A 7337-nucleotide genomic window follows, 5' to 3' on the forward strand; every position below is an offset into this window, starting at 1 on the left:
CACTTATGATGGAGCAGAATGTTGCATTGAAATACTAGAGAGAAGTTGTAAGTACAACTATCTATACCTTGAACCATGTGCAAATCAAGAAAGGTACTCATTCAACACCTTTTGAAATATGGTATGGATACTCACCCAATCTAAAATACATTAAGGTATTTGGAAGTAAGTGTTACATTCTTAAAGATGTTAGGAATGGCAAGCTCAAGGAAAAAAGTGAAGAAGTTATATTCCTAGGATACTCCATAAGAAGTAAAGCTTATAAATGTTTGAATACTAACACTAACAAAATTGTGGAAAGTGCAAATGTAAACTTTGATAAATACATAGAAGTGTATGAGGTTGAACCTATGAAAAAATTAGAAGAATATAAATCATTTGTATACTTTTATGAAGGTATGCCTACTAAAGAAGATGTTACAAATCAAGTTACAAATCAATACAAGTTATAGTGACTGTCGAGTCACACCCTATGAATGTTAAGTTGCATTCAGGAACTGAGCTACATTCAGATGCTGAGTTACAAAATAAAGTGGATGCACATTTTGATTCTAAGATTAGTACACATGAAAGAGACGTTGAACTACCTAATAGAGACATGCATAGTGATTTTGAAGCTGAAAGACAAAATGAAGAAACAAGAGTTAAACCAAGATTGTCCAAGTATGTCAAAAGACATCATCCTAATGCTCAAATTATTGGAAATAAAGATGCTACACCAATGACAAGAAATAGATTAAGAAGTGAAACATGTTTGTTGAGCATGAAGGAACCCAAATCAGTAAGAGATGCATTAGAAGATGTTGACTGGTACAAAGCCATGGAAGAAGAGATTGAACAAATAGAGAAGAACATTTGAAACTTGGAGTCTAGTTCCTAGACCATAAGATAAAAATGTGATAGGTACCAAGTGGGTATTTAGAAACAAGCTAGATCAAAATGTTGAAGTCACAAGGAACAAAGCAAGATTAGTTTGCAAGGGATATGCACAAGAAGAAGGAATTAACTATGGAGAGACATTTTCCCCTATTGCTAGATTAGAAGGAGTAAGAACTTTACTTGCTTATTCTACATACAAATGTTTCAAAGTTTATTAGATGGATGTTAAATCTGCATTTCTAAATGGCATATTAGAGGAAGAAGTTTACATAGAATAGCCAGAAGTTTTTGTTGATGTTAACAATAAGAACATGGTTTGTAAACTACACAAAGATTTATATGGTTTAAAACAAGCACCAAGAGCATGGTATGAGAGACTTCATAATTATCTTGTAAAGATTGGATTTGAAAGGACTAATGATAACAATAAACTATACATAAAGATAGAGAAAGGAAAAGGTATTTTGTTATCTAAATTTTTTGTTGATGATATCATATTTGGAGGTCAAGATGCTTTATGTAAGGATTTTCCAAATTAGATGAAGCAAGAATTTGAAATGTCTATGTTTGGAGAGATCAATTTTTTTGTGGGTTTACAAGTATATCAAATAAAATATGTTATATACATCACCCAGTCAAAATATGTCAAGAAAATTTTTAAAACTTTTGGATTAGAGGATTCCAAACAAGTAAGTACACCTATGTTGATAGAACACAAGTTGTCACAGAATGATGATTCTGCTAAGGTGAATCAAACATTGTATAGGTCTATGATTGGCAAATTGCAATATGTAGTACATAGTAGACCTAAAATTGCATTATCTATAGGGATATTCGCAAGATTCTCTACTAATCCTAGGGAGAATCATTTAATGGTTGTGAAGAGAATAATGAGATATCTAAAAAGAGCAAAAGAATTTGGTCTATACTACAAGAAGAATGAAAATTTTGAATTGAGAGCCTACACTAATGTTGATTGGGCTTGAAACATTGATTATAGAAAGAGCACCAATGGAGGAGCATTTTTCTTAGGCAAGAGACTAGTTATATGGACTATTAAGAAACAAAATTGTACTTCATAATCTATTGTTGAAGCTGAATATGTTGTTGTTATTGTAAATTGCACAAACATTGTATAGATCAAACAACTACTCAAAGGTATGAAGGAAGAAATCACAGGATCAGTGATACTTTATTGTGATAATACAAGTGCTATCAATATATCAAAGAATACAGTGATGCACACAAAGACTAAGAACATTGCAATCAAGTATCATTACTTGAGAGAGTTAGTTCAAGATAAAGAGGTGAAGATGGAATATGTTAACACAAAGGAGAAAATTGTTGATATCTTCACAAAAGTATTGCCCAATGATACTCATGAGTATCTAAGAGGTAAAATAGGGGTGATACTCCTATCAAAGGCTATCTAAGTAACAAGAGGAGTGCCCTGCATCGAACAAGTTGATGTTCATATGTTACACATTGATGCAAAGGATATTACTTTAGGAGTTGCCTAAAGTAATCATAGAGCCAAAACTTCAAATCAGTCACAAGCAAGGTGACAGAGAGAGAAATTGAAGAAACTAAACAAGCCTATATCTACGTGTTTAAGATGACAAGTTTTTTGCATACGTCTTTGGCATTGTTGTCAAAGAGGGAGATAGTTTTCTGATCAATAGTATGATTACTGATAAAGAGAGAGATATCAAAAGAATGTTGTCAAAAAGATGGAAGTTTCTACATTACTGATCTTAGAAGAAGCTAATTGATGATATTGTTGATCAGAGGAGAACACTAGAATTATTAAGAAGATAGAGAAGAATATAAGATAGAGGTAGAAATCTTAATCTACCTAGTCAGAGGGAGATATAGCAAGATGGAGTCATAAGAAACAATTTTGTAACCTAATCAGAAGATGGAAGTTGCTGATAGAGGGAGAGATTTCAATACAAGTTTTATTTTTGGTATTGTCCTACTATTTTAGCCTAGTTAGATTGGTTGAAAAAAGGTGTTTAACATTTGGTTGATTTGGTTGATTAGTTTGGTTTTCCATCAATGCCAAAGAGGGAGATTGTTGAGATATGATTGAAAAGATCATTGTTGAGAGAGATTGTTGAGCAAGATTAAAAGAGGGAGATTGTTGAAGAAGATTGTGTGTTTCAATCATTTTTTTGTCACTGATGTCAAACCTGCTATTTGTTGGTAAGACAACTACTTATAAGATTCAAGTACTATCACTTATTTGATTGATGGAGAGGATTTGATCAAAAGATGTAACAATAACACCTAGAGGAAAGGTTGAGTTATGATTATGTAATGAAGTACAAGGATCAGTTAAGATAGTGATGACATGATGTATTGATAATGTACTTAAGGTTACAAAGGTTGGTTACACTTAAAAAGTTTAGAAGAACAAGTTACACAAATTTTGTTTGCCAAGCTTGACTGAGTAGATAGTAAGTGTTGAGAAAAGTCAGTACAAGCCGAGTAGAAAAATTAGTTGGAGCCAAGTAAAAGTTCATTTTAGTGTATGCCAAGCAAAATAATTAATGCCAAGTAAAGTTTAGTTGATGCTAAGTACCAGTAAACTTTAGTTCATGCCGAGTAATTTCATAGTAGATGTTGTGTAATGCAGTATGTGTCGAGCATCAGAAGTTTGATAATGTCAAGCTGCTGCATTATTTAAAAGATCATAGATTTAATGAATTTGAGCTGACAAGTCCATTTTCTTGGATTTTGTGAACTAGGTAGAAGATAAGGTTGACGAGCTGGTGGCATAGAATTTGAGGTAAACTATATTTAGGTGAATTCAAAATGGATCCTAGGAGAAGTTTCTAGAAGAGATATGAGATACGGGGTAGATACATTGTATCCTACCTAATTCATCTGAACCCTAAATTGGATGATAGAGAATGAGCAGGAAAATATCTTAATTTCCTATTTATAGGAATGGTTGGTCACGAAGCAAGGTTGTCATGTGTAAGAACCTAAGGGAGACAAGGAGTCAAGGGTTTTCTGTCATCAAGTGACCTAAGAGAAGAGTCTAAAATGACATGTTAAGAAAGAAGGCTTAAGGATATGAATGCTTGAAGGGTGAACAAGCTATCAGAGCTATAAAGTATTAATGCCAAGAGAATTGAGGACTAAACAGAGATCTGTAATTTGCAAGTTAAGTTGTAAGTTGTATCAGATCAAAGCCTTACTACTCTTTAATAATTGTATCAGTCTAGGGTAAACCCTTTGGATTAAGGTTGACCTAACAATCATTTGTAAATCCTTTAACTGGGTGACATTCCAAGTGAATGGTCTAAATTTCTCAAACAAGGCTCACTTCTAATAGGGTGATTGAAATCCTTTAATAAGGTCACATTTAACAGTGTGTATTGTAATCTTTAATAGGGTTGGGCTTTCACAGGGAATCACTTTAGAAGAGTGAAAAGAGTAGCATGTTACTAGTGGTTTTTCCCAAATTGGGTTTCCACATAAATCATTGTGTCAAGTGTGTTGATGAATCTGTTATTTTTCATGCTTTACATTTCTGCAAGTTGATTTGATAGCAACCTACAAGTTTTTAGTGATTGCATAATCTTATGGATGCATGCATGAGTATAAATTTTTTATGGGTTCACTAAGTTGTGAAAAGTTTGATTTATACATCTAGACCTTGGATAACTAGTTCACCCCCCCACTTATTCTAAAGTATTCCAATAGTCATAATAAATGTTTTTGTGATATGCCTGCTTGTTGGCCAGTACTAGGATAGACTTCAAAAAATGATGTCTACCAGCATTCCCCACGGTTGGAAAACTTTAAAACCTTGAGAAATGATATTAGACACTATTTTATTTATATCTTAGAAGGGATGGAGAATGAAACACAAGTAAATATACTTTTCTTGGAAGCCCTAGATGAGACTGGGTTATTCTCGACTAGAAATTGAAACAAGGAATGTTGGATTCTTACAAAGGTTAGCTATTTTGATGGAATGATTGTAATGGGAGGTAAGAGAATGGATTGAAGGTGATATGGGTGCAAGGAGAGGTGTTTCAAGTCACTAGTGAATGAGAAAAGATAGATTTACCTTTAATTGTCCTTAAATATTGTCAAAACCCTAGTAAACCCTTGAAATTTGGGTTAAGGCATCTAGTGTACCTTGGGAAATCAAGACCTCAGGAATATTGAAGGTCTTTGAAAAGGGTAACCTAAATTGGGATTATTTTGGAGCCTTGTTAAGGAAATTTTAGCACAAATTCAATATTAGCCCATTCAGAGGGCTAATTAAGGGCTATTACGCCTAAAATGAGTTTTTTCTTATTTTGAAGAGATTGTATAGGAGTGAATGGATGAAACCTTGAAGATGGATGTAATCCTATCCAAAAAACCCTAGTAAGAGACTCTAACCCTTGCAAGACAAGTCATTAGGGAGGCCTAGAAAGAAGTTGCAAACTAGTAAGCAAGCCTAAATGGGTAGGTTGGTCTATTGGCAAGTTATCTCTAAGTGATTAGGATTAGCCTTTGTATAAGTAGAGAATTTCAAGGAGTGGGAATCATCTATCTACATCACCATAGACTACTTTCCTATCACCTCCCTAATTAATTATATTAGGACCACATTAAGATAATTAAATATTTCACAACTACATAACACTATCGACTCACAATCTTTACAACTTCTCACAAATGTGACTCTAGACCTTGCGCATTTGTTGATGTCATCATCAAACTACCCTCTATCACTGTCTAACCTTACATGACCTGATTCTATCTCTACTAGGAGATACAATCCATTCATCAGAAATTTCTTTTTAGGTACTATGTCTATGTACTGCTTTCTGTAAATCTTGTATATCTTTTGCATGACTTTGACTTACTTCACATGCACTTAACCTTGTCATTAGAACATAGTGTAGAACATGTCCTTAACTATACTTCACCTGAACATCAAACCTCTATCTATGTGACCATGATCTATGTCTGCTACTATGCCAGTCTTTATAGAAACCATACTATGTTGTCATCAATGAAAAACATAGTCATGAATGCAACATATCAATCATGCCACATGCTCACTAATTCTTAGGATACTCCCCCAAAGGAATACCATCAGTAGTCATGCTAACATGGATGTCACTCTTGTTTTACTAAGCACTTAGTGAGGGCATAATTTAATTTTTGTAGTAGTTGAGAAGTTTTACATGGCACATTTCATTCCCTATAGGAAGATTCATGATATTGTTCATGTGGTGGAATTCTTTTTCAAAGATGTGATAACACTACATGGTCTACCAAAGAGTATAGTTTCAAATAAAGATATCAAGTTTGTTGGGTATTTTTGGTGCACATTGTGGAAGAAGTTGAAGACATAATTGAAATTCAACTCATCACATCATCCATAAACTAATGGAAAAATAGATGTGGTGAATCAGAGTCTAGGGTACTTCCTCAGATGTTTGGTTGGAGATAAGCTAAGGGGATGGGATCTAATTTTACTACATGAAGATTTTTCATACAATAATTCTATTAATAGGAGTGATGGTAAATCATAACTCCAAATTTTATATGAGAGTAGTCCCAGAAATGCTTCTAAATTGCACGAGTTGGATAAATGCAAGATAAGTAGCACTAAAACTGAATAGTTTGTTGAGCATTTGAAGAACATCCATGAAGAGGTGAGGAAGAACATTACAAGGATGAATATAGAGTACAAGGCTAAGGAATATGAAAAAAAGGGGTGAATGATATATTTTCAATGGGTACATATAATAAGCTGAAATTGAAGAAGTTTAGATCATGTAAAATACTGAGAAAATATGATTTTGAAAATGCCTATGAAGTAAAGTTGTCTATTGAACTGAATATTTCACTAGTTTTTAACATTTCATATCTAAATGGTATCATTAAGGAGTTGATTGAGATGAATTCATGGAAGTGTGAAGGAGTATTTTGATAACTACTTTAGTTTCAAAGGAGATTGACAAGATACTAGACATTCACGTTGGCAGAAGTACAAGGAACAAAATCTATGAAGAGTATTTGGTAAAATAGAAAGGGAGACCAATAGAATATTAATCATGGATAGAAAGGGACGAGGTTAACCATTTTTTTTTACCTCTAACTACTTGAGAAGTGATGGGGTTATTTCTCAAAGTACCTAGTGTGTTTGTATTGAGATAATGGGTGTTGCACGTATTGCATAATATTGTTATATTGTATTATTTTATTTTATTATGTAATGTTGTATCTAGGAGCACCTAGATAGATGTGCAACATGTAAAGATTCCCGTGGGATATACATGATGAGTTGTATTGTAATATTGTGATAATATTTTGTAATTATTTAATATTGGGGAAAATAATTAAATTTCTAAGATTAAATGTGATGTCAATGTGTTAGGTAGCACATGGTTTATGTAATACCAGTTGGTGGTTTTGTGGGACTTGCTACTAGATAAGCA

The sequence above is a fragment of the Cupressus sempervirens genome, chromosome 6 (assembly GCF_028749045.1).
Source record: "Cupressus sempervirens isolate cs-2001-9-10 chromosome 6, ASM2874904v1, whole genome shotgun sequence".
Classification (NCBI taxonomy): domain Eukaryota; kingdom Viridiplantae; phylum Streptophyta; class Pinopsida; order Cupressales; family Cupressaceae; genus Cupressus; species Cupressus sempervirens.